General features: G+C 37.4%; 1 protein-coding gene across 16 annotated transcripts in view; it reads right to left on the bottom strand.

Moving 5' to 3' along the window:
- ANO3 (anoctamin 3) overlaps positions 1–19,730 on the bottom strand; it is a 538,169-nt gene that overhangs the window by 246,557 nt on the left and 271,882 nt on the right. For 2 of the 16 annotated variants that reach the window (XM_069091315.1, XM_069091325.1), the window contains exon 1: positions 7,921–8,532. The exons of the other annotated variants lie outside the window; for them this stretch is intronic. The gene's annotated coding sequence lies outside the window, so the exon portion shown is untranslated. Of the gene's footprint in view, positions 1–7,920; positions 8,533–19,730 lie in introns of those variants that run through there. 16 annotated transcript variants of the gene reach the window in all.

Raw genomic sequence — 19,730 nt, 5'->3', positions numbered from 1 at the left:
GAGAGAGAGAGAGAGAGAGAGAGAGAGAGAGAGAGAGAGAGAGAGAGAGTCTTTATATATTCAGATGTAGGACAGTAAGGTTGTACAGTGGACCTGGACTTAGGAAGAACTGAGTTCAAATCCAGACTCAGACACTTAGCTGTGCAACCCTGGGCAAGTCACCCCCATCTACTTCAGTTTCCTCAACTATAAAATACGGTGGAGAATAAAATGTCAAACCGCTCCTGGATCTTTGCCAAGAAATCCACAAATGGGGTCACAAAGAGTCAGACATGACTGAACAACAACATTCAGATGTAAGCTCCTGGAGAGCAAAGGCAGTTTTGCTTTTTGTAATTTTATTCCTAACATTTAACTCAATGACACACATACACATATACTAATTATTAAATATATTTTTTCATTCATTCATATATTAATTCATCATAGATTTCGAACTAGAAAGGAAATTTAGAGGTCATCTTTTTCATCCTTATTTTTCAGAGGTAGAAACTGATGCCCATACAAGTCATGAGGAACAAAGGCAGAATTTGAAAAGTGGTCCTCTGACCTCAGATGCAGAGAGGTGGTATTTAAGAAAGAGAATTTCAATGAGGAAATCTGTTCCAAGAACTGGAGTGGGAGAATGATGGACAAGACAACAATGAGCAGGCCAATTTGATAGTAAAACAATATGTGAACTGACCATTGTTAAAGAAGGCTGGTCAGTTAGCTCCCAGCTAGGGTGTGGAGTGTCTCAACAACAGACTAAAGTCCTTGCATTTTAGCCTGAAGGAGGAAACAACTGATGAGTTTTGATCAGAAGAGCAATGGTCAAGCACCAGCAACCAAAGTGGACACACACATTTTCTGGCAGCCAGGGAGAACAGTCGAGAATGAAGGTGATTTGGACTCAGGAAGATGCAAATTTCAAATTGCGTTTTAGACACTCCCTAGCTGTGAGACCCTGAGCATAACACAATCTCCCAGTCTCAGTTTCCTCACCTGTGAAACAGGGGATAATATTACCTATCTCATGGGATTTGGGGGGAAGATCCAATGAGCTCTTTGTAAACCTTGAAGCACTATATAAATGCTGGATAGCATTATTATTATGTTTTCTTAAAACATCCCCATTGTGACAGATTTGTACCAAGAATTATGTCACTTTTCTAAAAAAACTGGGGTTGGGTAACATAAATGATCTGCCCAGGGTCATACAGTTAGTAAGGAACCTCAGTGATAACCCATTAGACTTATGGTGCCACAATGCCTCTAAAGGAGTGGGCATCTTTCTCTGTGGACACAACTACTTATGTCTCAGTGGTAGGATTACCGTGTCTACTTTATGGCACTCTCCCTGGCTCTTCCTTATGCATTCTCTGGCACCCTGCTCTGTGCTTCATTAATTTCTTTTGTTTCCCTGCAAAGCTTCCACCCACAAGTTAATGATCCCTCCATATGTTCATTCCCATCTTTGCCTATGCAAAAACTCTGGGCACATATGGGCAAAATAACCTTCTCTCCTACCTAACAGGACTGAGGACGACTAATGAAATTGGGCTTTCCAAGTGCCTTGTGATTCATAGAAGAAACATGTAAACCAAGTACAAATTCTGTTATGTGATACTGTCTACAGTTACATAAAATTGGCCTTGGAATGGGGAAAATGTTACTGTCTATAATAAAGAAAAGGGAAAACTCATCAGTGTCAACTGTCTCTCAGGCATGAGTTTTCTCACTTTACTCTTGGTATGAGGACAATCCCTTTTGTTTTCATTACTCACATGTGTGGTGTGTGGCTCTTTGTTAACCTCACATAAGACTGGCCAAGATCCAGCAATGCATTCCCGAACCAATACTAATTAACCACTGACATCATAATTTCCCATAAGTCTGTTAACCTTTCCAAACCTCAGTTTATGCAAATTTGGAATGTGTAATATGTAAATATGTAAATAAATATGTAAATATATAAATTTGGAATAATCATGATTGTGGCATATACATCTCATCTGTAAAATGAGCTACAGAAGGAAATGGAAGAATGAGAATGTATGAAAATCACTTACAGATTTAGGACTACAGAGATGCAAGGAGTAATAGCCATATGATCATAGGGCTACAAATTTGGAGCTAGAGGGAACCTCAGAGTTCATCTAGTACAAACTCCCAATTTTGCATGTGGAAAAACTGAGGCATAGGCAGGTTAAGTGATTTTCCCAAGTTCTCACAGTGGCACAAATGAGCCTAGAACACCAACCTCATGATTTTGCCCTTTCCAGTGATACCAAGCAACTTATCCTTGCCAATACAATGCAAACTGTGAGACTTTATTGTTATTTCTCAGGTGCCTAAATGATCTTTAAAGCCTCATTACTCACCACGGACTTTCTCCTTAAAAAATGGATTATGTGAATAAGCCCATGTACATTCTGCTTAGCTTGGGCTATTTAATTGAGGACAAACACCACCCAAATGGGACAAGCACAAACTTAAGGACACAGAGACAGTCTTCAGTTCAATGACAAAGACAAATCATTGGCTTATGTCTTCCTGCTTCTCTTCGGATATATAACAATACCAGCTCATGTTGTCATCTCAGCATCACATCACAAGAAACCCTTGGTTATTCCCCCCCCCCCCCAATCTGTTTAGGTATTAGATTCAGTATTGAAAAGGCCTATAAGCCTAGATCAGTAAATCTATCAACAGTTGATGATGTCAGTGAGGTCTCTTGTCTTAAAGTAGATTAGAAAGTTGAGAAAACTGTGGTTCAGAAGGCACACAGAGACATATCATTAAGCAGTCACACAAGTTCAACTGGGCATTTCTTAGAAAACCAATAGCTCCCCAAATCCTTAAAGGACAAAAAGTTCCACTTGGATTACCAAAGCTACCCTCTTGGATTTCTTTCACATACTATTTTCTGTAAATTAGAGGCTCAAAATAGATTAGATTTTTTTGGAGGTGTGCTGCTGCTTTCCATTAGTCATGAAAAGGGGTAGGTTGAAGTGGAAAGGACACTAAATCAAGAGGCAGGAGGCAAGGGTCTTGGAAATTTAATAAATAATCATCATTATATTTAGTGGTTTACAGCCTGCTCTTAATATTTCATTGAAGAATGGAAGTGATATTGGATTCTTAAAGGCTATGCCAGCATGGAACTAGTTCTGGTAGGTTCAACCAAGCTAGAAGGGGTTCAGGTAAGAACTCAATGACAGCTTTCACCTTCTGGCCTACAGTCTTGTCATCATTCATCCACATCTGACTTTTCATGACCCCATTTAGGGTTATCTTGGCAAAGATACTGGAGGTTAGTCATTTCCTTCTCAAACTCATTTTACAGATGACAAAACTGAGACAAACAGGGTTAAATGACTTACCCAGGGTCATTCAACTACAAAGTATCTAAGGTTAGATTTGAACTCAGGTCATCCTGGCTCCAAGCCCAACACTTTATCCACTGTATTACCTAGTTTCCCTAAGCCTAATTTAGAACAAAGGTGTTGATAACCATTAGGATGGCCACTAGGTGATTAAATCTTTGGCCATGGCAAAGATTTAAACAAAGAAAAACACATTGGTATATTACCTACTTTAAGCACTGCTGAAACAAATAAAGGCTAAGAGAAATAGATGCAGAAGGTACTAGGAATTGGAAACTTTTTTGACCCTTTCTGAACATTTACTGAATACTATAAAAGTGAGATATTTGCCTGATAATTTGAGTTAATATACCGAACTATGCAATATCTTTATTCACAATATAAATAAGAGGTTCTTAACATGAGGTCTACACTTGTGTTTTCTTTAATATTTTGATTACTGAATTTCAACATAATGAATTTCATGGGTAATCCTATGTAATTTATGCATTTAAGTACATTATTCTGAGTGAGGATCCATAAGCTTCACCAGACAGTAAAAGGGGTTTCATGACACCAAAGAAGTTAAGAAGTTCTGTTATATATGAAATTAAAAAGGCATATTGGATGGTCAGCCAAACTAATTGATATCTTTTGGGTTCACTTTACAGAAGCAAATAAAGGAACCAACATTGCTTTTTTTTATGTGTCCCATTTGAGAAGTGTCCAAGCAGAATCAAGAGGACCATTTGTTGGAGTTGGAGTTGGAGTTGTAGAGGTGGTTCACATGTAACTTTGTCTCAAAGTAAACAACCCATTTCAATTCATGGAGTACTTGTCCATTCTGCCTTGTATTGTTCTTCATAAACTTAAGTAAAATGTCAATATGAACACAATCTTTCCCAATAGAACACGAAGATATAGAGAAATACTCCAAAGAATTTATCAAAATCCTTAAGACCAACTCAACATACTCTGAGAAATGAATATTTTTCTCTTATATTTAATAACTAATTATTTTATTAGGTCCACAGTTTTCCTTTTCTATTTCCTCATCCAGTAATCAACGAGTGTGGGAAATCTCTCTCAGAGATTTACCCAGGCTAAGATCTTAACAGACAGTAAAAGAAATTCTAAGTTCAAGCTAATAGTTGTATTCCTACTCATTGTGTTTGCTCAGACACACACATCTGGGGAAAGGTTGATTCTTCCTATTATCAAGTAAAGTGATACGGAAATTGATGTCTTTTTGACCAAAATTTCAGTGACCTAAGTCAAGTACCCCAAACACCTTCATTTTAATATAGCCCTCACCTCCCATTGTGTTAACCATTCTGAGTTGATTGCCACCACTTTGTGAATACCTATTCTTCAAAGGGCATATAAACTGTGACTCCATCCTGACAGGTATTTGGTCTTAGAGAAATGGCGAAATGACCATCTTTCTATTAATAATCTGCTGGCCTCATTAATAAAATGATTAAATTACCCAGAAACTATGTCTCCTCTAGCTTTTCAATCATCACAATACTAAAAGGTGATCATGTAGAGAACTTCCACTTATCAAAATCTTTGTTGAATTGGGTCATGAGTCACCAAAACTAGTCAATGTACAGACTGATATTCAGCTGCTTCAGTATGAAGTTGTGTGCAGGAAAGGAAAGAAAATATATTAGAAAATATGATTCAGGATCAAAAAATTTATAATTTCAAAGCCTTAACCCTTCCCTCAAGTCTCTAGTCTAGTCCACATATCATTAATTCTTTACAAAGAATAAGAAGATGCTGGATATGGAAAGCATCAAACATCACAAAGAATTAAATTGACTATAATGTAACAGATGAGAAACTACTGGTTATTGATCACAGATTTAGAGTTGGAGGTTACCTCAGAGGCCAATCCAATTCCTCCATCTTACAGAAAGCAAACTGAGGCTGAGGAAAGTTAAATGACTTGCCCAAAGTCACACAGATTTGAATATAAGAGAATGGATTTAGACCAAGTTCTGATTCTAGATTTAGTTTTCTTTTCATTGTATCCCACTCCCTCCAATTCATTTCAAAATCAGTTGTCTATGTTGAGTCAGTCCATCAACACATTTCTAGGTTAAAAACAACATCAAATTAAAAGGAGGGATAATCATGAGATGATTGTATAGTTTTAACCTAGTTTAATCTATTGGAACAAGCAATTGATGATGAGAATTAGGAAATGGTTAAAGGGAAATGGACATTAACTATCACCATACCCAGTAGAATTTAAACCAATGCAGAGCAATAATTCCAATGTAGCAGTTAAAGGAACCCTGAAAGTACCTCATATATCTAATATTTTATTCCTTTGATTATTAGATAAAGGTTAGTGAAGGGCGATATTTAGAATATAACTTAACTTAGATTGTAGTATACTGTGGTGAAGTTATTAACAATAGTACTTTAAAAAGGAGTAAAAAAAAATAGTGTAGGAAACAAGTCCCAGATAACTTGCTATGAGATCCAAAGAAGACAAATCATTTTCAAAACAATTGAAGGTGAAACTGAAAGGACTACAATGATTTTATGAAAAGATAGAATGAATCAGTCACCACTTCCATCACAAACTCTTCCTATAACTGATGATAGGAGAACCAGTAATTAGACTTCTTAAACCCTGACTGAGGATGGTACTGAAGAAAGTGACAAAGCATCTACAATACATCAAGAAGACCCTCCCTCCAAAAATCAGTGCTACGAGTCACACAATTTCCAAAGAATAAAGAGAGATTGAATCTGTCTGGTGTACAGCCACCCACAAGCAGCTTTCCAGAGGACTGCTGCTGTGAACAATTTACAAGTTTCTGGTTACATAGTATAGTGAACTCTCTATTCAATAACAAATTGGAGCAAAACATTCACAGAAAATTAAGGTACAGCATTCACAATATTACAACTTATCACTAAAGTGGCCACATATTTTTCACCAAGTGGTCACATAGTTTTCAGCAAAGTACAATTATTTAGTAACTAAATAATTTATTAACTCAATCATTCAATCATACTTAAGGAAGCTTGCCTCTTTAAGTGTCACAAAGTACAAAAGTAAAAGTTATCTACCCATGGAGTTTAAGTTACAACTTCATCAGTCACTACTCAGACAATTTCATCAGTCACCACTCAGTAACCACAGAGAGCTCTTTTCATCTTGACTGGGGGAAGGCTTTCAGCTCCAATGGTTCCTCTTCCACGGTCCCAGTTCCTGACTGAATCTAACCAACTTCCACCTGAGTTCAAAGGCGGACAGCTCCCTGCTCCTTGTCCAGTTCTCTGTGCAGTTCCCGATTTCCACTGGGGCTCACAGTGTCCAATGCATCTCAAATCCTTCAAAGTCTCTGTTCCTGGGCGGACAACACTTAACAAAGCCACAAGAACATTCACACACATTAACAAAGTCACAACATTTGTACAAAATACCAGCACCACAGCCATGCTTTTTCAGTCTTCTGCAGCTTTGGCTGGCCCTCAGAAATCCTTAGCAGCTCCAGCTGTCCCTCAGAATTCTTCAGGACCATAAACTCTGTTCTCAAAATCAAAATCACTTTATCCAGCCTCCATGTGGTTTGCGCCAAGAAATTCTGTCTCAGTTCTCAATTTTCATTCCTCTTCTCAGTTCTTCTCAATTCTCAGTTCAGTCTTCAGTCCAGAAGCAGCTGCCCTGCCTTCCACAGTGCTTACCCCAGGAAATTCTGACTGTCCAGCTTATGCTCTTCCTTAAATATGGTATAGCTCCTCCCTGTTCAGCCCTTTCCTGTGATGTCAGCAACAGGGCTACATACCTTCTATTTCTTTAACAGACTCTTAATTTAAACTAGGTGTTAAGTACCTCTTAGGTTAGCAATACAAAGGGATCTTCAAATTTCATTACTATTATATATGGTTAGCTGAAAAAGGTGAAAATACTGAATGACCAACAGCACCAAAATAAAAAAAAAGATGTTATTGATACCATAAGAAACAAGATATTTGAAAAAATGTCAATAATTAGTGACTGAAAAACTTAGCTGCATATGTGTATTAGAGATTATATATGCATATACATACATATACACACATACATAATACACATGCATACATATACAAACACACACTATATCTATATATCCATATCTATCTATATCACAGAGAAGGATGTGCAGGGACCGAGATAGAGTGGGACCAGTAGGGACAGTGACAGAGGAAGACTGACAGGGACAGAGGAGGAGACACATACACACAGACAGAGAATGATTTTTACATATTGAAAACATCCTGTACGTAAATAAGAGATAGATATACTTTTGCCAAAGGTTTTCTGAAACATGTAAAGTACAAGACTCCATGTATTTAATATTTGTCATTAACATCAACAATAATAAAACATTTGACTCCGTAGAACAAAATGGACTTTTAAAGATTCTCTTCCAATAAAGCATCTCCCATTCATATGTTGAGATCATACAAGACCCCTTCTGAGAGATAAGCAAAATGTAATTTGTTTCAGTGAATCTTATATTTATTAATATGAAGAAAGCCAATAAAAATAGGGGTAGTTACTCACCAATATCTTCACTGCCATCATGGAAGAAGTTCTATTTAAAGTCCCCAAATCAGATGATTTCTTATAGAGAGCATCCCAAGTTATCCATCTGGTGAGTTAAGGATCTAGAATTGTAGCCAGGTCTTCCAAAACTAGTCTTCTTCCCCCTAAACTGCCCTGCTTCTCTTTAAGGAGCTATAAAGCCTCAGGCAAAGTCCTTAACTTCTCTGGGCCCCAAGCTGCCCATATGATAAAAAGGGGATTGGAATTAATAATCAGAAACATCTGTTCAAATCCTGCTTTTTGTTTTTGTTGCTGCTCACCACCTGCAAATCACTTAATCTGTTGGGACTTCTGTTTCTTCACCTGTAAAATGAAAGATTGTACTACATGGCTTACACATTCTCTTCCTGCTCTAAATCTATGACTATGATTTCTGAGATCTTTTTGGAGAGACATTTCATCATTTCATTATTCCTTTTAGTTTCTCAATATGTGGGCTCTTGCTTACTTTTTAAATTGGCTTAAAAACCTTGTAAGGAGCCCACTCAAGGCGAAGTTTCTAATATGGCTATGCCTGACCAGGCATGCAAAATCCATTACCTGGGACTGTCTCTCCCAACCAGTTCATGTATTAACTTTGGAACACATGACTTTCCCTAATTCTGTAGCTGATATGTAATCTCTAGATTTCACATTCCTTATGCATTAATACATAGACATTACTAAAATGGTTCCAAAGCTTTTAAAATTCACTTATATGGTTGAAATGATCTTGCACATTAAAAAAAGATCTCCTAAAAACTGTGCATTTTCCTGATAAATGACTCTTCCCCCGCCCCCAAGAATACATAGAGTGAATGAGATTATGATAGCAGCTATTGTACTCAAAATCAGATAACATAAGAAAAAATGTTTGCTAAATTGGAAAAAATAGCACTTTCAACAATGGGGGAGAAGGGAAGCATTATTTTTCAGCATATAAAGGGGGACATGTGAAACACAAAGAGGTTAACCCAAATTGTGTTAAAGATGAAAAAAAACTGTATTCAAAAAAAAATCAGTGGTTTTGTTGGAAATAGAACATACACACCCTTTTGTTTAAGGGGGGGGGGCGTCAAGGGAAGCAACTCAAAGTCCTAAAGTTGGCACTTGTATTAAATCCAAAGTTTGCCTCTACCCTCCTATTTTCTGAAACCCAATCTTTGTCCTGCCCTCACTTCTCTGTTTTACCTTCTTATTTGTCCAATATCTTCATAGATTCTTCAAGATGCCCATAATACTTCCTGAATGATGCTCAATCACACTGAAGCCTGGTTTCTCCTTTAACCTGTAGCCACTCTAACATTATCCTTTGTTCCTAATCCCCATCACCACCTTGCTCCCTCCATGTTGGTGGTTTCAGCTAGGTATTAGGGAAGCAAACTAGCTAATCAGCTAGATAAACCAATTTTTTTTCCAGACATACACCCTTTTGGCAGTCTGGTAAAACTTGTGGACCCCTTTTCACGATATTTTTAATGCATAAAAAAATGCTTGAAACTACAAAGGAAATCAATTAGACTGAAGCACAGGCATCAAATATATTTTCAAGTCCAAGGATACCAGGCTAAGAACACCTGAAAAGTGGTAAGCATCTCAGTTTCACTCACCCATATGTACTTAATTCTTGTGGTCCCACTGAATCTCTAAAGGGCAGAATTACAAGCAGTGTAGCTGAAGAACTGCTGGCTGGATAATGGATAAAGCTCTGGGAAAGGTGTGGGGGTGGTCCTTTTATAAGTCCTCAAGCCTGGCACATCTGTGAGTAACTGGATTGATCAAAGTACCCAAGTCTTTGATTATTTTTCATTATATCAGCAACTAATCCTTGCAAAATACTATATTTGCCTAACAAAAATATCCTGAGGTGGTGGGACTCATTGTTGCCCACCATCTCCCCAGGATTATACTTGGATTCAATTTACCTCTGTCTCATATTCAAGGAATTTTGCATGTAGCAATTATAGAAAATTGGGAATTTGCCCTCAAGGAGCTTACAATAAACTAAGGCAGATGAGGCAAGATTAAAAAGCAAGGGCAATGAGATAGCCTAACAAAATCCTCTGGAAAATCTTTTCTTCTTTAAAGAATGGTTCTCCTTACCTCCCTCCAAACTGCAAGTGCAGATTACTACCCACTCTGATGTCCCAAGAGTTTTGAACTGCTCTATTTTCCTACCTGGTCTGGTTTGTTCCTCCAGAGGCAATCTGGAGCTCACCATATTAAAACTGACTTCAGTGCAGACACTGATCAGCCCCCACTGCAGCTCACAGCCCAGGAGCTGGAGAGATCTGCCAGACAGCCGCCCCCATAGCAGGGATTATAGGTATGCACCACCTGGCGCCTGCCCCTCCTAGGAACTCTTGAAGGAGAGATCACTTTTAGCTGAGAAATAGATGCAGAATTGGAAAGAATGAAAGAGGGATCAGTGGACCTGGGAGGAGAGAGAACTCTTCTTAGGTCCTTCATGCACATTTCGGTTAGGCAGCTCACACAGCGATCTTATTTTGGGTTACTAAGAGACTCTTCCCCAAACATGTGTAATAAATGGCTACAGGCCACTTTTTCATTTCCATTTCTATCATACACACATAATGAAGACAAAAGAAGGATACATAACAGCGATATTAAAATGAGAGCCCTTGTGGCCCACATATTGTGTATCTCCTTCACACTCACTTGACTCCAGCTTTTCCTTACATCCATAAGTAGACAGTATATAAGAAAATATATTTTTTTACATAGTGAAGATTTAACTATTTAACCCATTAAGCTTTAGAAATCCATTTAAATATAGTATTTCATTTGATCCTCATAGCAACTCTATGAGGTAGGACCCATTATTATCCCCATTTTACTTATGAAGGAGCTGAAGTCTACAGGTTAAATGGGTAGCCCTGACTCACATGAGTGTCTAAGGAGGTTGCAAATCCAAATCTCCCTGATTCCAGTTCCATCATTTTATCTACAACTATTCTTGGCTCATAGGCCATACAAAAACAGGTGGTGTGATGGATTTTAGCAATCAGGCAGTAGTTTGCCAGTTTTTGTCTAGAGCACATGTCAATATGCAAAACACCCTGTGATTCCTTAGGTGTGGGAGTTCCTAGTATGACAGTTCCCTTCAATTCAACAGCATGTGACCCATCTACAATTTTTAATCTTATAGAGTCATCTGAGACTCAGGAAGGTTAAGTTACTTTCTCCAGATCACTCAGGGAGAGTAAGAGATCAAACCCACTACCCACTATATTACTAATATTAAGTTATAGTATCATAGACCTAGAATTTGAAGGGACCTTAGAGAACTATCTATGCCTATTCCTTTCTTCCTTTTACAGGTGAGGAAACTGAGACCCAAGAAGTTAAATGATTTGTATAAGGTCACAAGATAGCAAAGTTATAGAGTCAGAATTTGAACTCAGTTCCCTTACTTTAGAGTTGTGAATAACTTCAGCAATCTCTTCATTACATTAATCTCATCTCATTGCTCTTTCTTTCTTTCTTTCTTTCTTTCTTTCTTTCTTTCTTTCTTTCTTTCTTTCTTTCTTTCTTTCTTTCTTTTTTCTTTCTTCCTTCCTTCCTTCCTTTCTTCTTTCTCTTTTTAAACTGTGCATATATAATTAACACACATACATAATATGTATAACATATATATTACACATAAATATAATATATAAATTATTACATGTATACCTTGTCAAAATTATTGCATCTCAAGCATTGGTAAAATGTACCTTGGAGAGCCTAGGAACCAGAGGAAAATGCTATTTAAAAACAGTCGCCAAATTTATGGAAATGTATGGAAAAACTTTTCATTCCAAACCTTTAACTGAATTAGTGAAGATTTGTGTATTGAGGAAGGTGTCACTATCAGTGTCAGGTAGTAAGAATACATCCAAATCAAATCACAGGAAGCCCCAGTATTTATCAGTCCAAATATGAAGTCATATTAGTACTAGAAGAAACCCAAACACATAGGAACATTAAATTAAGGGTTGTAAAGAGAAAAAAAAACAATTAAAAAATAAAAAAAAATTTAAAAAGTTGTGAAGGACTCTAGCTAACATCTAGTCCAATGTTTTTATTTTACAGATGAGGAAATGGAGACCCATTGAGGAGCATAGATGAATGCCTTGATAAGCTTTTAGAGAGCATCTCATACAACATCTCCCATTTGATAGAAAAAAGAAACTGAGACCCAGGAAAGTCATGCAAGTGGCCCAAGGTCCCACAAATGTGAAGTGTCTGTATCACTTTCACTCATTTTGGCACTACTTTTAATTTTATTTTTTGCTTTTGGGAGGGCAATTGGGGTTAAGTGACTTGCCCAAGGTCACACGACTAATTTTTGTGTTACGTGTGTGAGGCTAGATTTGAACTCAGGTCCTCCTGACTCCAGGGTTGGTGCTGTATTCACTGAGCCACCTAGCTGCCCCTCATTTTGGTACTTCTTGCATACTGTCTTGTACTGAAAGAGAAAGGACAGGAATAAATAAAGGAAGGGAGGAGGAGAGTGGGTCAGAGAAAATGGCAGTCAGGGAAAGATTGACCTAAGGTCAACAGGAGAGTCTTCAGGAGTAGAGAAATATTTAAAGGTCACAAAACCAAGAGTCCTTTTGCCCTATAATAATCTTTAAAAACTTATCACTTTCATTGCCTTACTGAAGGCTTAGAAGCCACCCAACACAGAAGAAATATTGTAGCCAAAAATATAATTTATAGTTTTGTACTTCTTGATTCAAGGGAACTTGTAGTTGCTAGTGAGCCAAGAACTTAAGTCATTTGTTTTTCTGTCCACCCCAGAGTCATTTCTCCCAGGCTCCCACAGTCAGATATACTTAATAAGAGACAAAGGCTTCCTTCAGCTAGGTGGAATGAATAATCTATTGATTAGGACACTTCTTTTATTAGCTCATTTTCAGGGAGTGGGAGGAGTTATTCATTTTGATTCTATGACTGCTCCAAGGAGTCACTTACCTAGGCTTCCTCTTCTAAAATGTGTGGAAAATTTCAAGATATTTCAGCATTTCTATCTTGAATCAGGTTGTGTAGGTGTAGATTACCTTACTTAATCATAATTTTTAAAAATACATCAAGCTCATTATAGATCTATTTGGAATGCAAAAGGTCTGCACAGTACCTGTAAAATTAGAATTTGAATACTCCTGCCAAACCTTTGATTCACCAGAAAAACAATACCCTTTCCAAATCTGTACAAGGGAAAGATAAAGCATTATAAAATGTAACCTGAAATATTTAGCTTGAAGGCAAAATGAACAAACGTGGCATTTTCACAAATATTAATGCTTCAAGCTAACATGCTAAGACTTCTCCAAGGGAGGATCTCTAAGCATATTTCTGATGATAATAAATATTTCTGTGTTCCCAGTAAAACCATTTGTGGATTTAAACTTCTCATTTACAGTGAGGCAACAAATCACAATGATTTTTTCTTCTTCTTTGGGAATTGGGTAATCTATCTGCCAAAATTTGGAGAAGATCATTAATAGCTTGTCTCACCCTCTTTCAGAGAAAAGAATAAAAGAAATGGATGGCCAAGACAATTCAATGATTTCAAAATTACAAAGGAAGAAGGAATGGATTGTTGAGATAAAGCTGTGAATAATGGAGAGTTCTGAATGTGGAGTCAGGAAGCCCTGAGTGTCAATCCCTCTCAGACATTTGCAAGTTGTATGATTCTGGGTAAGTCACCAAACTTCTCCAAGTCTTAGTCCTCTCACCTGTAAAATGGAGATAATGAAATCTACTTGACAAGGTTGGATTGAAGAACAAGTGAGACAGTATTAAAGCTTTTGGGATAATCTTTATATGTAAAACACATGACAAATATTAACAATATGCATATAAAGGTTAATTATCATCATCATTATTATTTAGGAATTATGGTGCAGAAAAGGTTAAACTTGGATTACAACCTATCTAGATTTACTTTATCTCCATATGTGCGCAGTACAAATTCTCAGTATCCTGATATTTTTACTGAGTGGGTAGCAGTGTCCTCTCCAGATTGACTTGCTTTAGCATCACAACAGGCAATCATCATTCAGACTTACTGCTGATGTTAAACCTGATGCCAAGAATTCCTATGACAAATAATCACTAACTTTACTATGGTGCTTTAGGGTTTACGTCCCTCATAAACATCCTACAAGGGAAAGATGAGAGGGAAGTGCATTGTGAAGAGCACTATCCTGGAGAGAGAGGACCTAAGTTCAAGGCCTCTCTCTTCCCCTGTGGGATGGTGGAAAAACCACTCAAGCTCTCTCCCCTTCCATTTCCCCATCTCTAAATAGAGGAGGCTGGACTAAATGAACTAAAAAAGGTTCTTTCCAACCCAAATCTAAGACCCTCAATTTATGGATGAGTAAATCCATGTTCAGAGCTGTGCCCTTGGTCATAAGACAGTGAATGAGAATCTGAAATGGGATTCAAATTCAAGTCTTCTCATTCCAAGTCTCAAATGGCAAACCACACTAGTATCTTTGCCTACAAAGATCCAAATGGGGTCACAGACAATCAGACATAACTGAATCAACTGAATAACAATCCCACATTATTTGAATTCTTTTGAAAATTCAAAATTATATTATGTGCATTTGTATCCACACATGTATATACACATATATATGGATAGGATAATCTAATACAAGAAAAGGTGACAAATGTTAAAATGTTAAAAAAAATAATAGCTCACATTTATAGGAAGATTTCAAAAATTCCATTTCTTTTATTTTTTGTTTATGAAATAAAACATGTATTTCCATAATATTATAGAATTGTTAAAAATATGATTGCCTATGAAACTGCAAATCTGTTATGTACAACTTGCTATTCCTTTTAAATATATAATAAAGTTATGATGTAACTTTCTTTCTTCTTTTTTCTTACTTCTCCCCTCTCTAGAGATGGCTACCTTTAGACACAGATATGTATATTGTAATATATACATATATACATACATGCACACATATGTATATATATATGTACATACATATATGCATATAAAATTAGTATTTATTGTGTATAAGATTTATTGTTTACAAGTGTTTGCAATTTCACCCTGGTCCCTATATAGGTGTTTCCCTATTCATTATTAATGGAACAAGATCAGGAACTGATTGCAATGAGAGTCAGACCTTGCAACACCAGATGAAGTTGTTGTTGCTGTTGTTGTGATGTGTATGTGTGTATGCCCCTCTGAATTTTCCCCCTCATTTGATGGCTAATCATTCCAGGGCAAGTGGGTTCTGAGATATCTTCAGAGAGCCCAACATTATGAGGAAACCCAATTCTTCCACCAGTTTGCTTTATGCTGGTTTCAGATCATGACTCACAGTCATTTAGTGATTTCAGTTCTCTCTTCCAAGACACACACCATGCTTTTCAACCCCAAAGATGAAGTTCTCTGACCTTCATTGAGAAGTATCCTTGTTTCATTTGAAAAGCAATTTTCAACAGCTTCAGAGAAATTCGATGAAGGACAGATTACAAAGGCAAGGAAGACCTGTTATTTGTAGGCTGTATGGCAACAGTTCTGAAGCATGGCAACTGACTCCAGGATCTAAGACCACTTGAGGACAGCCATGGCTGTATTTTGGAACTCTTTCTCCAAGAATCACCAAATCTGAATACGATGTCCGCTACTCATGAGTCTACTTAGAAAAAAGTCATTGTGAGAAAGGATGTCATTTTGCTCAGGCCTTATTTTAAAAAGGAGAAAGCTAAGGTGAAGTGACTTATCCAGAGTCACACAACTACTGTCTCAGACTAGATTTGAACTCAACTCTTCCAGACTCCAGGTTCAGCAACTATTCTATTCCTAGCCTTCTACTTCTATTACTGAAGAAAAAAACTGCTACGGGAACTTCTTCCACAGCACAACTTTGCAGGTAGTAGAGAAGAGTACTTAAATGATTTATCCAGAATCTCCATAGCTAATAACTTTAAGAAGGGCAATTTGAACCCCCAATCTTCCTGACTACAAACCTAGCCCTGTATCCAATAGACCACACTGTTTCTTAAGATAAAGATATATTCCAATACGTTAATGGATCTCTGATCTCACAATTGTGCATGTTCCCTCAATGATGTAGACTCTTAGCTTGGTGACTCTTGTTCATTTCATCCCACAAATTTGTCACAAAATTCTCATGATTATTCTCAAGTTCTCTTGGCATCCTAAGAGTCCCAGTGCCTTCCGTGGGCTCTGTATTTGTCATCCCTCACTCTACCTACATAATAGACCTATCTGCTTTTTTGGCAATCCATTCCTCTAATAACAGGCTATCACTTCTTCAAAATTCCTTTGTTGAAGAGTTAACCTATTCATCTGTATTTTCTTGCCTTAGAAAAAGTATTTTTTTTTGGTTATTTCTGTGCAAAAGGAGACTTTTGGACCATAGGACAAGGAAGCAAGTCTTACAAGTCACATTTTCTGAAGTAGAATATGACTCGTCAATTCAAAGTCTTACAAATGGGTTGAGGACCCAAAGATTAAATTTGGGGTGGAGGTAAGGTTATAGAGTCAAAAGATGAAAGAGGAGCCTTGTACAAAGCTAGCAAAGGAAAATGAAAAGTTAGGAGATAGATGACTGAGTTGTTGGAATTTTCTAGAAGTAAGTTCTAAACAATTTAGCAGGTTCTTTCCATTACCTTTACTAGGTACAGCAATGTTTCTCTTTAGAACAGATTTCCCCTTGACTTCTTCATGTTAGTAATAACTATTGTCATCAATATATTTTGGCAGTGACGTCGACCTCTCTAGAAGCATAACTAAACTAGACAGACTTAGGTTCCAACTTCCACACATTGCTTATAGTGTTGTGGACCGTGGGTTCACCCACCTTCTCCATTACCTTTGGAGGATCCTTCCTCACCCTAAATTGAGTTAAATATATTAACAGTTAAATCTAGCAAGTTAGATTTGTAACAACTAAATATGCTTTTTTCTATGCATTATATGTTCAAGCTGAGATTGTTATTTTGGAGTCTACAGTTGAAACAGGAATCTCTCTACTCCTTATCACAGAGTCATAAAAATTCTAAATGCAAGGGGCAGCCAGGTGGCTCAGTGAGTAAGAGCACCAGCCCCAGTGTCGGGATAACCTGGGGGATCGAATCCGGGCTCAGACACTTAGCACCCACCGAGAAACACCTGGCCGTGTAACCTTGAGCAAGTTACTTAACCCCAATTGCTTAGGGGTGGCCAGGTGGCTCAGCGAGTAAGAGCACTGGCTCCAGTGTCAGGATGACCTGGGGATCGAATCCGGGCTCAGACACTTAGTACACACCCAGAAACACCTGGCCGTGTAACCTTGAGCAAGTTATTTAACCCCAATTGCTTATAAAAAAAAAATTCTAAATGCAAACAGGATTTTGAAGGCTATGGAAGCCCAAACTTTGTATGAGGCAGGAATATAATCTGCAAAATCTTTGACACGTACCTCTCCTTGCCTTGAAGACATCCAGGAGTGAAGAAGGCAGCTCTTTCTATTTGGAAAGAACCCAATGCGTAGGAAGCTTCTTTTTAACTCCCAACCTAGTTTGGGAGCTAGCCTACTTTTCCACTCTGAGCACTAAAAAGAGTAAATCAAATCCCTCTTCATCATGAGAGACTTTCAAATACTGGAAAGCTGAAGGCAGCTAAATGGTATAGTGATGGTAGTGCTGGACTTGGATTCAGGAAGTCCTGAGTGCAAATCCTGGCTTGGATGCTTGTTAGCTATACAACTTTGAGCAAATAAGTTACTTAACCATTCTCAGTCTCAGTTTCCTCATCTGTAAAATGGAGGACATTAATAGCACCCATTCTTTAGGACAGTTAAAAGGACTGAATGAGATAATATACATCAAGTGTTTTTGCAAACCTTAAAGCATTGTGTTAATGCTTTTTATCATGCAAATATTAGCAGTTTTGGAAGATGGCCACCATGACCCCATGAAAGTTTCTCTTCTCCTGGCTAAGTATCTTGATTTCTTTAGTGGGCTTGGATTTCAGTAACCTGGTACCCCCTGCTTATCCAACTCTTAATCCACAGTAACTTCCTTATGTCTCTCCTAAAGTGCTGCCTACAGAACTGAACCCAATAACTGAAAAGTAGTCTAATGAAGACAAACAATGGGGAATTACTGCCATATTTAATTTGAATTCTCATTAATGCAACTCAGTATGAATTGATTAATAATAAATGAATATAATGAATAAATTAGCTATATGCTTATATATAAGAAGTATCACACTGCTTCATTATTAAGGACTTAATTGTATACTTCATCATGGTGGTGATCAAGGAAGGTGACTCTTGATCCTCAGAGGCTAAATACATCAGCTGCCACAAGATCTACAAGGTTCTATCAAGTAGGAAATATTTCCACTGGAATGATAGATCATATCTATTATGCTTATTGAAGACTGGTAAGGCTCATTCATAGGAGACTGGCTATTAGGCGATGAATTCTGTTGGCTGCAGTCAATTAAAAAATCTGTTAAGGCAGAAGGTAAGGAATGGATAGATCTGAACAGAAGGAGCAGATCTTCACACTGACAAAGTCTTGTATCTTTGAAAATAGTGAAGAAGTGTCCTACCATTGACTCCTAGTGAACTCAAAGATTGCCAGAACACTCAGAAATTTTTCACATGAATGGTCATTAACTATGTTATGTTGGACAAGTTGCTTAACCTCCATAGGTTTCATGTTCCTCCTTGAAAAGAGAGTTTGGGACTAGCTAGCCATAAAATTCTTGTATGACCTTATGACATTGCCCTCTAGTACACTGCAAGTTGATTTCAGAACCTAGGGTCAGGGCTTCACACATCTTTTTGTTTTTTTTTCTTAATGTTAAGCCTGACCCCCATTATTAAATTCAAACTATGTTTATACCTGGGCTATGCTTAGAAGTAATGCTTTTTTTCTCTAATCAATCAATTGATCAATCAATCAATCAATCAATCAGTAAAGGAAGCAAGCAGCCAAACAATTTCTTAAGCCTCTGCTCCATATTAAGAAAGATACTGAAGGGAGCATTAGGCTTTGGTTTAAATTAAAAAGAGGAGCATATGTGTCATAATTTGAATGGAAAATCACATACTACATAGAAACAGTGACTCCTAATAATATTGTGCTTTTAAAAGTTTTAGAAATATTATACTTCCTATAACAGTGTGAGGTGACATGATTTTCCTAGTCATGCGACTGTCAGAAGTTGGATTTGAACCCAGCCCCAGTCCCTTTTCATTATGCCATGCTACCTTTCATCTTTGCTAGGCAGCTTCATGTATTATATAGAGGCCTAGACTTGGAGGCAGGAAGACATCAACTCAATTTTGGGCTCAGGTGTTTATTAGTTGTTTTACCCTGGTCAAGTAATTGAAACCACTGTCAGCCTCAGTTGCTTCATCTGTAAGATGAGTGTAATAGCATCAACCTCATAGGGTTGTTGTGTGGATCAAATGAATGCAATGAATTTCATAACACATGAAAGACATTTTCAAACTTTGGAACTCTCTTAATGTGAGCTATTATAATTGATTCCATTATTACAAACCCTTAATTTTTATATTAGTCTACAGGTCTTTGTATGGAACTTCCTTACAGATGACAGAAAAATACAAGTAACAGAGCAGCTATGTGGCACAGTAGATAGAGTGCCTGGTCTGGAGACAGGAAGATCTATCTTCATGAGTTAGAATCTGGCCTCAGACACTGACTAGCTGTGTGACCCTGAGCAAGTCACTCAACTCTATTTGCCTCAGTTTCTTTACATG

The sequence above is a fragment of the Petaurus breviceps genome, unplaced genomic scaffold, assembly GCF_028583685.1.
Source record: "Petaurus breviceps papuanus isolate PSGF00001 unplaced genomic scaffold, PetGlider_PUasm1.0 188, whole genome shotgun sequence".
NCBI lineage: Eukaryota > Metazoa > Chordata > Mammalia > Diprotodontia > Petauridae > Petaurus > Petaurus breviceps.
The sequence above is the reverse complement of the archived record's forward strand: the minus strand, read 5'-3'. Positions and strand labels throughout refer to the sequence as shown.